This window comes from Malania oleifera, chromosome 1, assembly GCF_029873635.1.
Source record: "Malania oleifera isolate guangnan ecotype guangnan chromosome 1, ASM2987363v1, whole genome shotgun sequence".
Taxonomy (NCBI): Eukaryota; Viridiplantae; Streptophyta; class Magnoliopsida; order Santalales; family Ximeniaceae; genus Malania; species Malania oleifera.
Genome location: NC_080417.1, coordinates 59,021,198 through 59,039,335, shown reverse-complemented (window position 1 = coordinate 59,039,335; position 18,138 = coordinate 59,021,198).

The window sequence follows — 18,138 nt, the reverse complement described above, 5'->3', positions numbered from 1 at the left end:
ATATCATCCTAAATCGACTAAACTAACACGTTTCTGACCCCCCAACTGTTCGGTCGACCGTTTGTGTAGTTCAAGTTGGCCACGGTCGACCGAACCTAGTTGAGTAGCCGACCATCCTTGACTTGGTTGACCGAACCTATGAAGGGTTCAGAATTGCCCCGATATGGTTGACCGAATCTATAGTTTAGATTGTCCTTGGTCAACCAAACTTATAAAAGTGGTCAACCTAACCTTTTCCTTGGTTGACTGAAAACTCTCGGGTTGTCAAGTTTTTACCACAGATAAATGAGGTTAATTTCAATTAAACCTAAATAAACTTTTTCTAAAATTCCCCTTGTGTCCCCAACGGTTATATTTTCATGAAAATCTATAAATACCTCCTCGTTTGTCTTAATTAGATAGTGATTAGGAAAATCATTAGCCAAAAAATTCTTCGAAGTTTTTTTTTGTTTATACTACTCATTTTGATCAAATTCTTTTAATCTTTCAAAATATATTTGCTCATCTCCTTACACTTTGATTTGAAAAACTTTTCTTAAGGAGAATCATTTATTTATACTCCTTGTTTGCAAATTGATTTCAACTTGAAATTTAGTTTGAATATTTGATTATTGTGCATATTTCCATTCATCTTCAAGCATACAACTCTCATCTTGCATAATCTTTTGAAAAATATTTTTGACGATTAGCTTAGAGATTATTTCCCATAGTATTTCATATTGATAAATATTGATTGGGAAAACTCTATATTTGCTTGAAATCTTGTATCTTTATTTCAAGTATCTAAAGCTTGCATATTATTTTTGATATATATCATATTTTTGCAAGCTTTAGTCCTAATCTCTATTGAGCAGTATATTGAAAAATATTTATTGAGAATATTTTATTAGGATTTCCAAGTTCCTTTGATTATTTGTTAATTATAATATCTTGAATCAAAGGTCTTACTCACACATACATTGATATACACAAATTGTTGTGAGTTGATATATCACTTGACCAATCTAACCTGAGCATAAATACTATTACCTGTGAGTGCATTGGTTATTGTTTGTGTGTATCGGTACATATCTGCTTATTATAGAAGCACTGTAATTGTATAGGTTAATTGTACTCAAATTGTTATATCTGTTGTATTCCAAGCGTGGCCTAAGGGGGTATTGATCTAACCCGTAAGGATTAGTTATAGAGGTTCGGGTCAGCCCTGTAAATGTTACTTGAGGCTTTTCTTGCCTCATAAGTAGAGGAGTGTTGTAAACGGTGTGACTCCACCCAGTAAGCGAGCATTAGTAGAATCCTCTTGCTTGTTTGCTTAAGGCAAGGACATAGTTAGTACCCAATATTATAACGTGTGTTCCTTTATTTTCCACACTTTAAATTTCCATACATGTATGTTATTATTCATTGTTTTGATTATTTTACATACATGCTTTGAATGGATGTGAAATACTGAGTCTACAATAATTTTTTTATTTATCCACTCAGTTTTATATTGTTGGGTAGTTGACATAAGTTTAGAAAGACCCTAGGTTGCAGTATACTGCTTGTGGATTTGAACATAACCTAGAAAAAGTTTTTTTTTTTAAATCCAATTCACCCCCCTCCTCTTGGGAATACAACAATTCTAACACAATTATTTAAAGGAAAAGAGAGAATGAATGAGAGAGAGAGAAGAGAGAGAGAGAGAGAGAGAGAGAAGAGAGAGAGAGAGAGAGAGAGAGAGAGAAGAAAGTTTAACCCAATACTCAATGCAAGAATTAACTCAAATTAATATTTAAAGCTGTATTTAAATGACCATGAAAATAAATAAAAAGTAAGTTAAACAACTAATTAAACAAGGAGAGAGAGAGAGAGAGAGTGAAGAGAGAGAAAAAAGAGAAGTAAAACCGGCTGTGAGAGACGAGGTTCTACAAGAGCTACGGCACTGCTTCCTTTTGCTCCCTCTCAAAACCCTAGAAACAAAACGCTACTAAAAATCACCCTCATACAAGCCCTGACAGCCCCCCTTTTTACTTTATGCATGGCTGGTCTCGTATCATGAATGAAGCCCAGTTACCAGCTCCTCATGCAAGCTCCCAGCACGGCCTAGCTCTCACATTAAATGCATACAACTCCAGCTGCCAACCCACAAATTTCTAGTTAGATCCCTATTACTCCTATTTGAATTCGGCCATCAGCTCCTAAGCCTAGCCCACATGATAGCCGGCCTCCTATTCCCATGCATGCCAGTGCCTAGGCCATCTTATGCATCATCATGTATGGCCCATGCACAATTGAGCTTCACGTGGCCGGTTCTCTCATGGCCCAGCTCACGGGCTTTCTTCTTTGCTTCTCCTCAAAGCTCACGATCTGGTCTTTGATATTTGACTTCATGCACATGACCTTTATTTGGAATCCAGCTCACATATATACACATATTTTTTTTAATTTCGACTTTAATGTCCAAAAATAATCCTGCAAATATAAAATACCAAAAATCCATAAATTATCGAATAACGACCCGAATATTATAAATGGAGCTCAATGTTAAAATATGGGACACAATCAGACATTCAATTAAAATTATAATCTTTAATGCATGAATTTAAATGCCTAATTATGCAACTTTGACACGTAATCACACCCCACAACTAATGTTTTTCTAGTATCTAGCAAATAACATGAATGCAATCAGACCAGGGGAGTGGCAACTAAAATTTCAATACTCCTGAAAATCACATGCCATAAAAAAAATGCTTAATGAGTTTAGGGACACAGGGCACAGATTAACCCAAGTTACGTATCAACTGAGAGATTTATACACCATCTAGTAAAACAACCAAGGTAATGGATTGTAACAACACTCGTATGCATGAGAGAAGATCAGAATTCCAAGATTGACCACCAATAGAAATTAACGGTTTCAAACACAACAATTGATCTGAGACAACTGCACAGTCTTACTCTAATTCAAAATCATTGTACTGACGGCTTACACACTATTACACTTTAAAAGGCACCCACTTTCTTGTTTAGTTAGCACCTCGGTAGCAGGTAGTTGTTTCCAGTGCATGAATGTACAATAGTGGCTTTCACACTACTATACTTTAAAAGGTACCCACTTTTTCTGTTTAGTTAGGACCTTAGTAATAGATAGCCCTTTCCAAAACACAATTGTTTCCCTCTTTTTAAATTTTTTTTTTTTTTTTTTTGTGTTTTCTCCTTTTTTATTCTTTTATTTTATTTTTGTAATTGATCCCTGGCTTGTTTCTCATTTTCATTTGCTTCAAACTTTTTATTTTTCTCTTTTTTTTTTCTAAGCTATTAGGATATGGTTCAATAGAGTCCCAAACAACTGAAGTGTATATCAACAAGAAATAATCTAAGGTTGTCTTTCTATTTCTTTTAACCAGTGTGGTGCGTGTAGCAAAACTTTCAACACCCTTCCCTTGGTTGAGACTAAGTGAAATGGATAAATTTCCCTTTTGATTCAAACTCTGATTGCACTACATCCTACATATTCCACAAGCTCAAAAAGAAAAAATCTAGTATGTAATGTTCAAAAATAAGGAATTTAGTATGCTCTGAGCTTAATACTAACACTTTCCCAAGGCTAGACCAATTGTCTAACACAGGCACACATCATATGAAAATGTCTCATTAAAACTCTATCACATGGAAGCACACAATTACACATGCAAATTCTCTCCACCCCCCCCCCCCTAATCTAAATAAAAACATTGTTGACTCTATGGGTCCAATCAAGTTTTGATAATGAAAAATCACTTGATATATGATCTGTGCATTGAATTTGTGAATAGGACCTATATTAAGCATGCACGGGAAGAAAATGAGTCATGGAAGCCATAATGTAAAGCTGATACATTTTGGCAAGCTCCATGGAAAATCAAAGAGTATAAGAATCAAGATGCAAGCCGCAAAGTTCAAAGATCATCTTGGGAATGGGTACTTAGAACTCATGCACTTACATTTTCGTATGATTTAATTTGAGGCTCAACATAAATTAGAATTTCTTTAGGATTCATGCATTTTATGCATATCATTAGGGAACCTTCATTGACTTAGAAATGTTTTTGAAATCATGGGAAATATGTTTTATAAAAGGCCCAAGAAAAAGAGCAAAGCATTTTTTGAAATTATAAAAGGAAAATAAAAAAAAGGGGGACTTCAGTAGCCTGAACTCACCCTCTATAGCCTGAAGAATTTCTTCAAGAGCTTGAAGATTAAGTTCGTTAGCCTGAAGAATTAATGGGAAACACAGCAAGTTGGTTGAGGCTCTTCGGTCACCTGACCTTCGGACCTCAGGCGCCTGAACCCCATTCAGGAGCATGAACTTCCCTCTTTAGGCACCAAACCCTGCATTCCAACTTGATTTTTCAAAGGCTTAAAGGACTTCGGTCGTCTGGGCTTTTACCCTCGGGCGCCTGAACCTGTGGGAAATTTAAAAACTTGTTTTTTATTAAAAGAACTCGCGAGCTATTTCATTGATCCAATAGGTGAGATCAATCCTAAGGGTTAGACACTATATATACTGAATATCTAAACCCTAGAACAAGGCTAAGACACACAAAAAGAGAATAACCTATCTCATTGCAAAAAATATAGAGAAACTTGTGCTGATTGTTATACAATTGCCTACACTTCATTCTTCATTCATCTACTTTGGGCAAATCTACTTCAGAAATCAAAGGGCATTCATTCACTCAATTGATTTTCATTCTTGTACTAAGGTTTGATCATTCAAGGTATTATTTTTCAATAACTTCTCATCTCATTCCTTGTTCTTGGTTATCGTTAGAAAAGTTTTGATCTTGAGTGTGCACATACGTATAAAAATTGGTTTTTGAAAAGATCGTTACTTGAGAAAGTTTGTTAGCATTTGGTTGATTGGTTTTTGATTCAAGTATATATATATATGGTTCATAGAGCTTATTATTGAAAAATATATTTTGATTAAAAGGTTGATCTTGAAAGTGCACATACATATACATATTTATTTTAAACAAGATCATTACTTGATTAAAGGTTGTGTTGTGATTGAGTACTTGAAAGAAAACTTTGTATTGTTGATTGAATTCATATTCAAGACAAAGTTTTTATTAATAGGTTAAAATCAAATATATTTGTGCATTTTTACAAAGTGAACTAAGAACCCTAGTATACTCCAAAACATTTTAAATATATCATTACGTGGGAGCTTTGATTAAATAGGGTTTGTGTGTTGAAGCATATCATACATAAAACGATTGTATCATTTTCATACATTCATAAGCCTCAAGTTTAATCATATGTTAATGTGTTAGGAAATTGAATTGTACTCACAAACTTTTGCTAGAAGCATTGTTTTGAGTGTTATTTTTCAGATTCTATTGTATACACGGTTCGGTGTGTGAACCGGTGTGTGAGGAGAGAGTTGTATTTCTTGTAAGCAGCGGAGTAGGAAGGAGTTGTGCCTCTTGTAAGCAGTGGATTGTAAGGGAAGCTCCATCCCAATTTAAGGAGCAGAGATTTAGTGGAATCCTTGAGTGGTTGCTCAAGGCGAGGAAGTAGGCCAAGTCGGCTGAACCTCGTAAAAACCGTGTTTGTCTTCTCTCTTCCCTTTACTTTTTATTTTCAGCACTACATTTAAATTATGTATATTGCATGTATAGGTAGGATAGCCTTACACATAAGCAATTGAGTAACAAGAATTCATTGGTAAATATATAAGAAGGGTTTAAGCGGTAAATAAGTGTCAAAGAATTTTTTAAATACCTAATTCACCCCCCCTTTTGGGATTGCATCTGATTCAACATTTGGTATCAAAACGGGTTTACATAGACTTGATAGTTAATTTGTAAAACGATCAAATGGCACACATTGGTGTAACTCCATTCGGTGAGGGACACTCATCCACTAGACCACCCATTTTCTGCGGTGTAAATTACACCTATTAGAAACGTAGGAAAAACATATATCTACTAAACGTAGATTGGAAGGTTTGGAAAATAGTGACTAAGGGAAATCACATTCCCATGAAAGTAATTGATAAGATTAATGTACCTAAAACTAAAGATGAATATACTAAAGAGGATTGGAAGTCAATTCAAATCAATGCCACTGCCATGAACTTACTTTTCTGTGCATTAGATGCCAATGAATTTAATAGGGTAATGGCATGTAACTCAACTAAAGAAATTTGGGAAAAATTAGAAGTTACATATGAAGGCACTAAGGAAGTCAAGGATAGTAGGATAGACATGCTTACTAGTGAATACGAAGCATTTAAAATGACGACTAATGAATCCATACAATTCATGTACACTAGATTCACACACATCATTAACTCTTTAAATGCTTTTGGAAAAACTTACCCTACTTATGAGTTGATCAGGAAAATACTCGAGGGATTACCTCCAGTGTGGGAAGCGAAAGCTACAGCAATAGCAAAAGGGAGAAATCTCAAGAAGATGTCGGTGGATGAACTCATTGGATCACTCATCACCTATAAGCTGGCAATAAACAAGAGGAAAAATGAGTAAAGTAAAGCTAAGAAGGTCGCTGCACTTAAGGCATCATCAAGCTATTCAAGTGAAGGAAGCGATTCCGAAACGGATGATGACATGACCTTGCTAACAAAGAAGTTCAGAAAGTTCTTGAAGAAGAACAAGAAGTTCAACAGAAAATTCCAGAACTCTAAATCGGAAAAAGGATAGCAAAGCATGAAGAAAAAGAAGGAGGATCCACCAACATGCTACATCTTCCGAGAAGTTGGACACATCAAGCCTGAGTGCCCCAAGCTCGTGAAAGCCTTAAAGAAAAAGAAGAAGGCGCTAAAAGTTGGTTGGGATACACACAGCACTAGCGGTTCAGAATCTGAATCTAGTGACGACGAGATGGTCAATCTATGTCTAATGGCACATGATGACCTTGAGGTACAATCATCATTTTCATCATCTTCATATTATTATAGTGAATCTGAAAATGAAAATGATATGATTTCATATGATGAACTGAAACAAGAATACTTGTACACTATTAAAATGCTTGAGAAGAAAACAAAGAAAATTTTTGAGTTGAGAAGTAAAGTCAAAGAATTTTCAAGCTTACTTGAACGTCAAAATGAATCTCATGCATCCTCCATAAGAAATAAAAATTTGAAAATTGAAGAGTTAGAAAAGGATTTGAAAGATAAATCTAAAATTATTTGTAAATTTACTGAAGGACAAAACAATTTTGAAAAGCTCCTAGGATCTCAAAGAAATTCCCTAGAAAAGGAAGGACTCGGTTTTAATGGTAAGGAAAAACTAAAGAAAAGACGTCTTTACATGGGTTATTTTACAAAAGAATCAAAGTCATATGTTCCAACTAAGAATTATTATAAAAATACTACATGCTTTAAATGTAGAAGGTTGGGTCACATACAATTTGACTATCCTTTAAAAAATAAAGATATAAAAATAAAGAAAGTATGGAAGGTCAAAGGTCAATCTAGCACTAACCCTCCTGGACCCAAGACAATTTGGGTACCAAAGCTAGTTGTTTAATTGTGTCTTGCAGTTATGCTTAAGATCAGCATCCTCAAAAGATAGAAGGTATATGGATAGCGGATGCTCACGTCACATAACCGGGGATAAAGCAAAGTTCACATCCATTATACCCAAGGATGAAGGGTTTGTTACTTTTGGAGATAATGCTAAGGGAAAGATCACAGGTGTCGGTAAAGTCGGTAATGATTCCTTACTCATTATATATGATGTATTATTAGTTGAAGTTTTAAAGCACAATTTATTAAGCATAAGTCAACTATGTGATAAAGGCTACAAAGTATCATTTGAACATGACAAGTGCATAGTTGAACACAAAACTGATAATAAGATACTATTCATTGCTAAGCGTCATGAAAACGTATATACCACAAGCTTTGATAACTTAACTTCACAAAGTGTGACATGATTATTTGCTATGAATGAAATAAGCTGGATTTGGCATAGGAGACTAGGACACATAAACATGGATTTAATCTCAAAATTAGTTAAGAAAGAATTAGTTAAGGGACTGTCTAAGACTAAATTTGTGAAAGATAAAATCTGTGATGCATGCCAACTAGGAAAACAAGCAAGAACAAGCTTTAAGAAGAAGAAAGAGATCTCCACTACTAGGCCACTCCAAATGCTACACTTAGACTTATTTGGACCAAATCAAATTCAGAGTTTAGGAGGAAAATCGTACGCTTTTGTCATAATTGATGATTTTTCAAGATACACATGGGTACTATTCTTAAGTCACAAAGATGAAGCATGTGAAAAATTTATAAATATGTGCAAGAAAGTCCAAAATGAAAAAAGATATACAATTACAAAAATTTGAAGTGATAGGGGTAAAGAATTTAAAAATCAAGGCATGGAAGACTATTGTAATTCATTAGGAATTGCCCATAATTTTTCAGCACCTAGAACACTGCAACAAAATGGTGTAGTTGAAAGGAAGAATAGATCTATACAAGAAATGGCCAGAACTATACTTAACGAACATAAATTACCTAAATACTTCTGGGCCGAGGTAGTGAATACAGCCTGCTATGTGCTAAATAGAGTTCTGATTATACCATCACTTAATAAGACTCCTTACGAATTAAGGAATGGCCATAGACCAAACATATCATATTTTCATGTCTTTGGCTGTAAGTGTTTTATGCTTAAAGACAATGAGCATCTAGGAAAGTTTGATGTGAAATCAGATGAAGGTATCTTCCTAGGGTATGCCTTAGATAGTAAAGCCTATAGAGTATATAATAAACGAACACTGACGGTTATAGAATCTATTCATGTAGTGTTCGATGAGTCAAATTCCTTCTCCAAAAGAACTGATGAAGATGAAATTGAATTAAACAAGGAACTTGAAGAATTATCAATTAAGAATGATTCAGAAAAGAAAAATGAACTTAAAGAACCATCCATTGAAATTGATCAAACTACAAATGAGGTTAATGAACCACCTAGAGAATGGAAATACATAAAGAATCATCCTATAGATCAAATAATAGGTGAACCATTACGTGGAGTAGCCACTCGCTCCTCTCTTAGGAACATGGTTAGTCATTTTGCATTTCTATCTCAAGAAGAACCTAAGAATGTGAGTGAAGCTATAGAGGATAAATATTGGGTGTTGTCCATGCAAGAAGAATTAAATAAATTTGAAAGAAACAAAGTATGGACATTAGTTCCCAGACCTGAGGATAAGTCAATCATATGGACCAAATGGATATATAAGAATAAGAAAGATGAACATGGAGTAGTTGTGAGAAATAAGGCTAGATTAGTAGCTCAGGGATATAATCAAGAAGAAGGTATAAATTTTGAAGAAACCTTTGCACTTGTAGCTAGGATGGAAGCCATACAAATGCTTTTAGCATATGCAGTTTTTAAGGATTTCAAGTTATATCAAATGGACGTTAAAAGCGCATTTTAAATGGCTACATAAATGAAGAAATGCATGTAGAACAACCTCCAGGCTTTGAAAACCATAAGAATCCAGATCATGTGTATAGACTGACGAAAGCCTTGCACAATTTAAAGCAAGCTCCTAGAGCTTGGTACGAAATTCTAAGCGATTTTCAATTAGAAAATGGATTTATAAGAGGAAAGATAAATACAACCCTATTCATAAAGTCTAAGAAAGATGATATTCTCCTAGTACAAGTATATGTAGATGACATCGTATTTGGCGCTATAGATAAAGAATTGTGTAATCAATTTTCCAATACAATGCAAAATGAATTTGAGATGAGCATGATTGGTGAACTAAATTTCTTCCTAGGACTTCAGATCAAACAAGAAAATCATGGAATATTCATAAATCAATCAAAGTATATTAGAGACTTACTCAAAAAGTTTAATATGGAAGACAGAAAAATACTAGGAACACCTATGAGTGCTTCATTGAAATTAGACAAAGATGAACAAGGTATACCAGTAGACGTCAAGCTATATCGTGGAATGATAGGTAGCTTGTTATACCTAACTGCCAGTAGACTAGATATAATGTTTAGCATATGTTTGTGCACAAGATTTCAGTCTACACCAAAAGAGTCTCATTTTCTAGCTGTTAAATGGATACTTAGATATTTGATAGGAACCGTGGACATTGGGTTATGGGATCCTAAGTACACATCTTTTGAGATTCTTAGTTATTCAGATGCTGATTTTGCGGGTAGCAAAGTGGATAGGAAGAGCACTAGTGGTACTTGTCATTTCTTAAGACACTCCTTGGTCTCTTGGTTTTCCAAGAAACAAAATTCAGTTGCTCTTTCCACAGTTGAGGTTGAATACATAGCGGTAGGTAGTTGTGTTACTCAAACGCTATACATGAAACAACAACTGAAGGATTTTGGATAAATTATGAAACAATCCCTATAAGATGCGACAATACAAGTGCAATAAATATCTCAAAGAATCTCATATTACACTCACGAACTAAGCACATAGAAATATGACATCACTTTCTTCGTGATCATGCGCAAAAAGGGGATGTGACACTAGAGTTTGTCTGCACAGATGAACAATAGGCAGATATATTCACGAAACCATTTTTGGAGGATAGGTTTATCCAAATTAAGCGTGAATTAGGTCTCATGCATAGTCAAGAGGTTGCTTAGAATTATGTTAGATGATATAATTCAGGGGGAGCAATGTCATTTACGATATAATCACTTGGTATTGCATTAATCAACAATTGGACACGCTTAAAATTTTAAGATTTCTAAGGAGAGAAGCACATAAGGGTACGTCTACTCATGCTTTATTAGTTTACACCTTTTTGTTGATGTCAAAAGGGGGAGAAAATTTGGAAGCAAAAATAATAGAATGGAAGCAAAGAATGTTGGTAAAACTAATTGCAAAAGGGAGATATGCAAAGGGCGAGAAACAGTTGTTTGATGTCATGGATTGAAACATCATGAGCATATTCAAGAATATTGTGTATGAACATGAGCATATTGTCATTCATTGAATATTTGATGCATTAATTGAGGGGGAGCCTTGTTAGGCGTAACCCATTATATTTTTTTTTTTGCTCGTGTATTTGTCATCATCAAAAAGGGGGAGATTGTTGACTCTACGAGTCCAATCCTGCTTTGATAATCACAAATCACTTGATATTTGATATGTGAATTGAGCTTGTGAACAAGACCTATATTAAGCATGCACGGGAAGACAACGAGTCATGGAAGCCATAAAGTAAAGCCGATACATTTTGGAAAGCTCCATGGAAATCAAAGAGTACAATAATCAAGATGCAAGCGGCAGTGTTCAAAGATCATCTTGGGAATGGGTACTTAAAACTCATGTACTTACATTTTCTTATGATTTAATTTGAGACTCAACATAAATTAGAATTTCTTTAGGATTTATGCATATCATGTATATCATAAGGGAACCTTCATTGACTTAGAAATGTTTTAGAAATCATGGTAAATATGTTTTATAAAAGGCCCAAGAAAAAGAGCAAAGCATTTTTTAAAATTAGAAAAAGAAAAAAAAAAAAAAAAGGAGGACTTTAGTAGCTTGAACTCACCCTCAGTAGGCTGAAGAATTTCTTCAGGAGCCTGAAGATTAAGTTCGGTGGCCTAAAGAATTAATGGGAAACACAGCAAGCTGGCCGAGGCTCTTCGGTCGCCTGACCTTGGGACCTCAGGCGCCTGAACCCAATTCAGGAACCTAAACTTCCCTCTTTAGGCTCCTGATCCTGCATTCCAACTTGATTTTTCAAAGGCTTAAAGGACTTCGGTCGCTTGGGCTTTTACGCTCAGGCGCCTGAATCTGCGGCAAATTTAAAAACTTGTTTTTTATTAAAAGAACTCGCGAGCTATTTCATTGATCCAACAGCTGAGATCAATCCTAAGGATTAGACACTATATATACTGAATATCTAAACCCTAGAACGAGGTTAAGACACACAAAAAGAGAAGAACCTATCTCATTGCAAAAAATATAGAGAAACTTGTGCTGATTGTTATACAATTGCCTACACTTCATTCTTCATTCATCTACTTTGGGCAAATCTACTTCAAAAATCAAAGGGCATTCATTCACTCAATTGATTTTCATTCTTGTACTGAGGTTTGATCATTCAAGGTATTATTTTTCAATAACTTCTCATCTCATTCCTTGTTCTTGGTTATCGTTAGAAAATTTTTGATCTTGAGTGTGCTCATACATATAAAAATTGGTTTTTGAAAAGATCATTGCTTGAGAAAGTTTGTTAGCATTTGGTTGATTGGTTTTTGATTCAAGTATATATATATATATGGTTCATAGAGCTTATTATTGAAAAATATATTTTGATTAAAAGGTTGATCTTGAAAATGCACATACATATACATATTTATTTTAAACAAGATCATTACTTGATTAAAGGTTGTGTTGTGATTGAGTACTTAAAAGAAAACTTTGTATTGTTGATTGAATTAATATTGAAGACAAAATTTTTATTAATAGGTTAAAATCAAATATATTTGTGCATTTTTGCAAAGTGAACTAAGAACCCTAGTATACTCCAAAACATTTTAAATATATCATTACGTGGGAGCTTTGATTAAAGAGGGTTTGTGTGTTGAAGCATATCACACATAAAACGATTGTATTGTTTTCATACATTCATGAGCCTCAAGTTTAATCATATGTTAATGTGCTAGGAAATTGAATTGTACTCACAAGCTTTTGTTAGAAGCATTGTTTTGAGTGTTATTTTTCAGATTCTATTGTATACACGATTCAGTGTGTGAACCGGTGTGTGAGGAGAGAGCTGTATCTTTTGTAAGCAGCGGAGTAGGAGAGAGTTGTGCCTCTTGTAAGCAGTAGATTGTAGGGGAAGCACCATCCCAATTTAAGGAGTAGGGATTTAGTGAAATCCTTGAGTGGTTACTCAAGTCGAGGACGTAGGCCAAATCCATTGAACCTCGTAAAAACTGTGTTTATCTTCTCTCTTCCCTTTACTCTTTATTTTCAACACTACATTTAAATTGTGTATATTGCATGTATCGACAAGATAGCCTTACACATAAGCAATTGAGTAACAAGAATTTATTGGTAAATATATAAGAAGGGTTTAAGCGGTAAATAAGTGTCAAAGAATTTTTTAAATACCCAATTCACCCTCCCTTTTGGGATTAAACCTGATTCAACAAACATTGTCCTCAATGTGAAAGCATAAGGGAGACAAGAAAGATGATAATGGGGGCAGTAGAGGATACTTGGGTAGAGTAGTAAGGGAAAAGAAAAATTGAAATTAAGGAAAAATGTACCTGAAAACAAACTAAAAATAAAACAAGGTAAAAAAAAAAATGAAGATAAAAGACAAAAAAAAAAAAACATCACAATATGTGTGGAGGAGGCTCTAGAGGAATTTCATCTCGTAGGTACAGTTTTATAAATTGAACTGGCGGGTCTCCAAATTTGTGTCGCCACAACGAATAAATCTTATTACCTGCATGAAAGTTAGCCTCAAATGAATTGATGCTCTTCAAAATATCAAACAATACATATGCAGATTGACTTTCTTGTTTTAACAAGAAAAAATTTTATTTAGTATGTTTTCTAGGAAATTTACTTTTTTAAGAAATAGTTTTTAAGGAAAATTTGTCAGAACAGAGACCTTTGGTTCTTCAAAAGCATCAACATTACATTTTTTACCTGGTTCCTTGAAAGTTGAACTTTCACCATTATGCTCTACTTCTTCATCTGGTGCACCAATTACCTTAGCGTTGCAGAGATTTGCTTTGGCATTGCAATCTTTGTCATTTACTATAGTAGGTAATGACAGTTCCATGGCTATCACTTGCACTTGAATATTTGGCCAGGCTTGACTTGACTTCTTCAATTCCGGGCTCGCTTCCTTTGATTCTTCTTTAGTTTCATCTGTCTCAGTTGTAACTTCAGGTATCAGGACAACTATTTGTCCATCAATAGGTATCTCATGTTGGGAAACTATTTCCACTTCTCAAAGTACTAACGACCTTCTTTGCCTTAAAAGAATCCACTAGGACATTATGTACTTGTTGATGTTGTTGTCATTATACTTGAGGATCAGGTTGAGATTGTGCCAAAAATTTCCCTTTTTCTAGGGTACTCAATTGCATTCTCATCTCATTAATGGTACCCCGCAATTTATTTATGTCCTGAGCGTTAATTTACATAAATTGTTGAAGTGTATTAGCCATTTGTACCATGATATCCTCAAGAGACTTCGTCGGTGGAGTGGGTGCTGTTAAAGAATAGATCTGAGGAATCTAATGTTGTTGATACTGATGCTGTGCAGTCTAATAATATGTTGGCTGAAAAGGTGGTCCAAAGAACTGGGGAGGTTGATTCCAGTATTGCTTTATACTATTCACCTTTCCATCTTCATAGCATCCAATTTTCTAGTGATTTCTTCTAAACTTGCCTGAACATCAACGTCATCCATCAATTCATATCGCTTTTCACCATGTATTACTCTCAATGGTTAAACTACACTTGGTCTTTTGTCAATCCCAGTGTTCCACTGCTAAGCATCTTCAGCTAAATGATCCAGAAAACCCAATGCCTCATCAAGCTCCTTATCAAAGAAATCTCCTGAACACATAATATGGATGAACTGTTTCGATGCACGAGTAAACACAGTGTAGAAATAGTCGACCAGATGCCATGATTGAAATCCATGGTAGGGACACATATTAACTAGATCTTTAAATCGCTCCTAGCTTTCATGAAATGTCTCGTCAGCTCTTTGCTTGAATTGACTGATCTGTTCGTGCAAAAATTGAGTTATCTATGAGGGGAAAAACTTATGTAGAAATTCACATTCCATATCATCCCAATTAGAGCTAGAGCGAGGTCTGAAAGAATTAAACCACATATTCGCTTTATCCATCAAAGAGGAAGGAAATAAATGAAGTTTTGGTAAATTCATCAATTCCAACTCTAGTAATAATAGTATTGCAAGTCAACTCAAAATTCTCCAGGTACTGATGAGGACACTTAGATTTCGTCCCATGGAACTGAGGTATCACTGACATCCTCCCATGCTTAATCAAGAAATTAAGTGCATCATTAGGTAAAGCAGTGAAAGATGGTGCAGTGATTCGCGTGGACTATAAAAAATCCATAAGTGTGTGTAGTGCAGGTGCACCCATATTTTTTTCAAAATTTTTTTTTTTCTCTCTCTTTTCTTTATGAGGAAAATCAAAATAAAATGGGAAGACGCTAGTTTGAAACTAGATCTAGCATTCCCCGACAACAGTGCCAAAAACTTGACTTATTATAAAAATGAGCAGCACAGAGGCTATCCCAAGTATAGGGGTTCTTTCATGTAATATTTAGCCTAAGGGCCAGATCGTCTTCTCATGGAATGCAGATTAATTCCAAACTTGTGTAAAATTTTTACTGAACTTGGTTCATATTTAGTTTCTAGGATTTTTGAGATATTGTGATGAAATTAAAATGATGTAAGATCTAAACTATAAACCTAGCATGCACAAGATTAACAACAAGAAATGGGAAACAGGCACAATAAAATAAACGATAACAAAGTTAAATACTAAACACAATATTACGTTTAACCATTCAGATAGGAAATAAATCCTACATTTGAACTTTCAACAAAAGCCTAAAAGTGGTAATTTTGTTATGTAACTCAAGCATACAACCCTAAAAACCTCAATCAAACACGAACTCAAACAAAACTAAACTTTAGCACGATCAATAATGTAACAAAAGCAAACCAAAAACTAAACTTTAATAATAACCAAACAGAAATTTAAAATTCCAAAACTTTAATTAAAACACAACTCAAATAAGCAATATTAACTTAAATAATTATTTAAAGGAAAAGAGAGAATGAAAGAGAGAGAGGAAAGAAAGTTTAACCCAATACTCAATGCAAGAACTAACTCAAATTAAATATTTAAAGTTGTATATAAATGACCATGAAAATAAGTAACAAGTAAGTAAAACAACTAACTAAACAAGGAGAGAGAGAGAGAGAGAGAGAGAGAGAGAGAGAGAGAGTAGAAATAATAAGAGAGAGAGAGTAGAAGGAAGGAGAGAGTGAACAGAGGGAAAAAAGAGAAGTAAAACAAGTCGTGAGAGAGGAGGTTCCATAAGAGCTGCGGCACTGCTTCCTTCTGCTCCCTTTTAAAACCCTAGAAGCAAAACCCTACTAAAAACCTCCCTCATACAAGCCCTGGCAGTCCCCCTTTTATCCTAAATTTTAGCTGCCCCTTTTTGCTTTATGCATGGCCTGTCTTGTGGTCACATCAGGAATGAAGCCCAGCTATCAACCCCTTATGCACATGCCCAGCACAGCCCAGCTCTCACATTGAATGCATACGGCTCCAACAGCCAACCCATAAATTTCCAGCCAGATTCCTATTACCCCTCTTTGAATTTGGCCATCAGCTCCTAAGCCTAGCCCACATGACAATAGGCCTCCTATTCCCATGCATGCCAGTGCCTAGGCCATCTTACGCATCATCGTGTATGGCCCATGCACAAGTGGGCTTCATGTGGTCGGTTCTCTTATGGCCCAGCTCAAGGGCTCTCTTCTTTGCTTCTCCTCAAAGCTCATGATCCAATCTTTGAAATTTGGCTTCATGCACACGACCTTTATTTGGAATCCATCTCACGTACACACACATACATTTTTAATTTTGTCTTTAAAGTCCAAAAATTATCCTACAAATATAAAATACCAAAAATCCATAAATTATTGAATAACGACCCAAATATTATAAATGGAGCTCAATGTTAAAATATGGGACATAATCAGGCATTTAATTAAAATTATAATCTTTAATGCATGAATTTAAATTCCTAATTAGGCAACTTTGATGCGTAATCACTTTTCAACCAATTGTGGAAACATTTTTGCATAGGTCATCAAAATTGGTAGAATTTCCTCCTTTCTCTTTATTCTTTCTGGCTTTTGTAAATTTTTCGGTTCCAAAGTTGGTGGAAGACCAGAGGACATCAAACATGGTTGTGCGCCCTATTGTGCTATGTTACTAGCTGCTAGCTCGAACATATTGTTCTTACTTGCCTATTCTCCTTCCTAGTATGGGTGACTTCGTGTCCTCTGGGCCTCTTGTGTTTTTCTTTTCCCAACTCTTTTTGAAGAGCTTTGTTTTGTCCATGTATACTTCACATTTCTTATCTTGACTGCTTTTTCAACTCGTTTTCCGGTGATCACCAAGTTAGCAAAACTTTGGGGGGTCCTCCTAATAAGATGGTCAACACATGGATCTTTGATAAAGTTGTCAAATGAATAAACTACTTTTCCATCTTTAACTGGAGGATAAATATAGGCTATCATTTCTTTCCCTTGATAAGCTTATTCTTTAAAGGATTAACTCATCTTCTCATCTATACTCTATAAAGTTGACATATCTAGGGCTAAATCATGCCTATACTGGGTAATAAAAGCATGAGCTAAATCCTTCCATGTGTGGACCTTTGCTCGGTCTAGCTGAATATACCATCTTATAGCTATCTTAGTCAAACTATCTTGGAAATAGTGGATAAGCAGCTTATCATTATCATAATGTGCAATCATCTTCTGGATGTACGTCCTTAAATGAGCTAATGGACATTCGAACCCACTAAACTTCTAAAAAATCCAGGATTTTGAACCTCAGGGGAAAGATCACATTAGGCACTAAACCAAGATTAAAGGAGTCCACTGAATGAAGCATGCTTTCTTCCTCCATAGCTTGCAAATGTTCTTCCAAGCCTTCATATTTTTTATTCTTTTCCACACTAGGGGTCTTTTCCTTAGTCGTTCCCTCAGTTACTTTCTCTTATTAGATATCAGGATTGACGATTGGTGGTGCTTGGCTATTTCCCCTTAGTTGAAATCCAGGGACCAATGCCATTAGGATAAACGTGTGCAAGCTCGATCCCGAGGCAGTTGAAAAAATCACCGATTGTGATGAATGATGCTCACTAACAAGCTTAAATTCCGGTGGAAATAGAGCTTCCCTTTCAACTGCAGATTATGAAGACTACACAGTTTTCTTTTTGCTCATAGAGGTGACTATCTCCATTAACCTACTCATCTTATCCTTAATCTCCCAAACATCTTGATGGATCTTCTCATGACTTTGCTCAAGAGCTCTTATGTGGC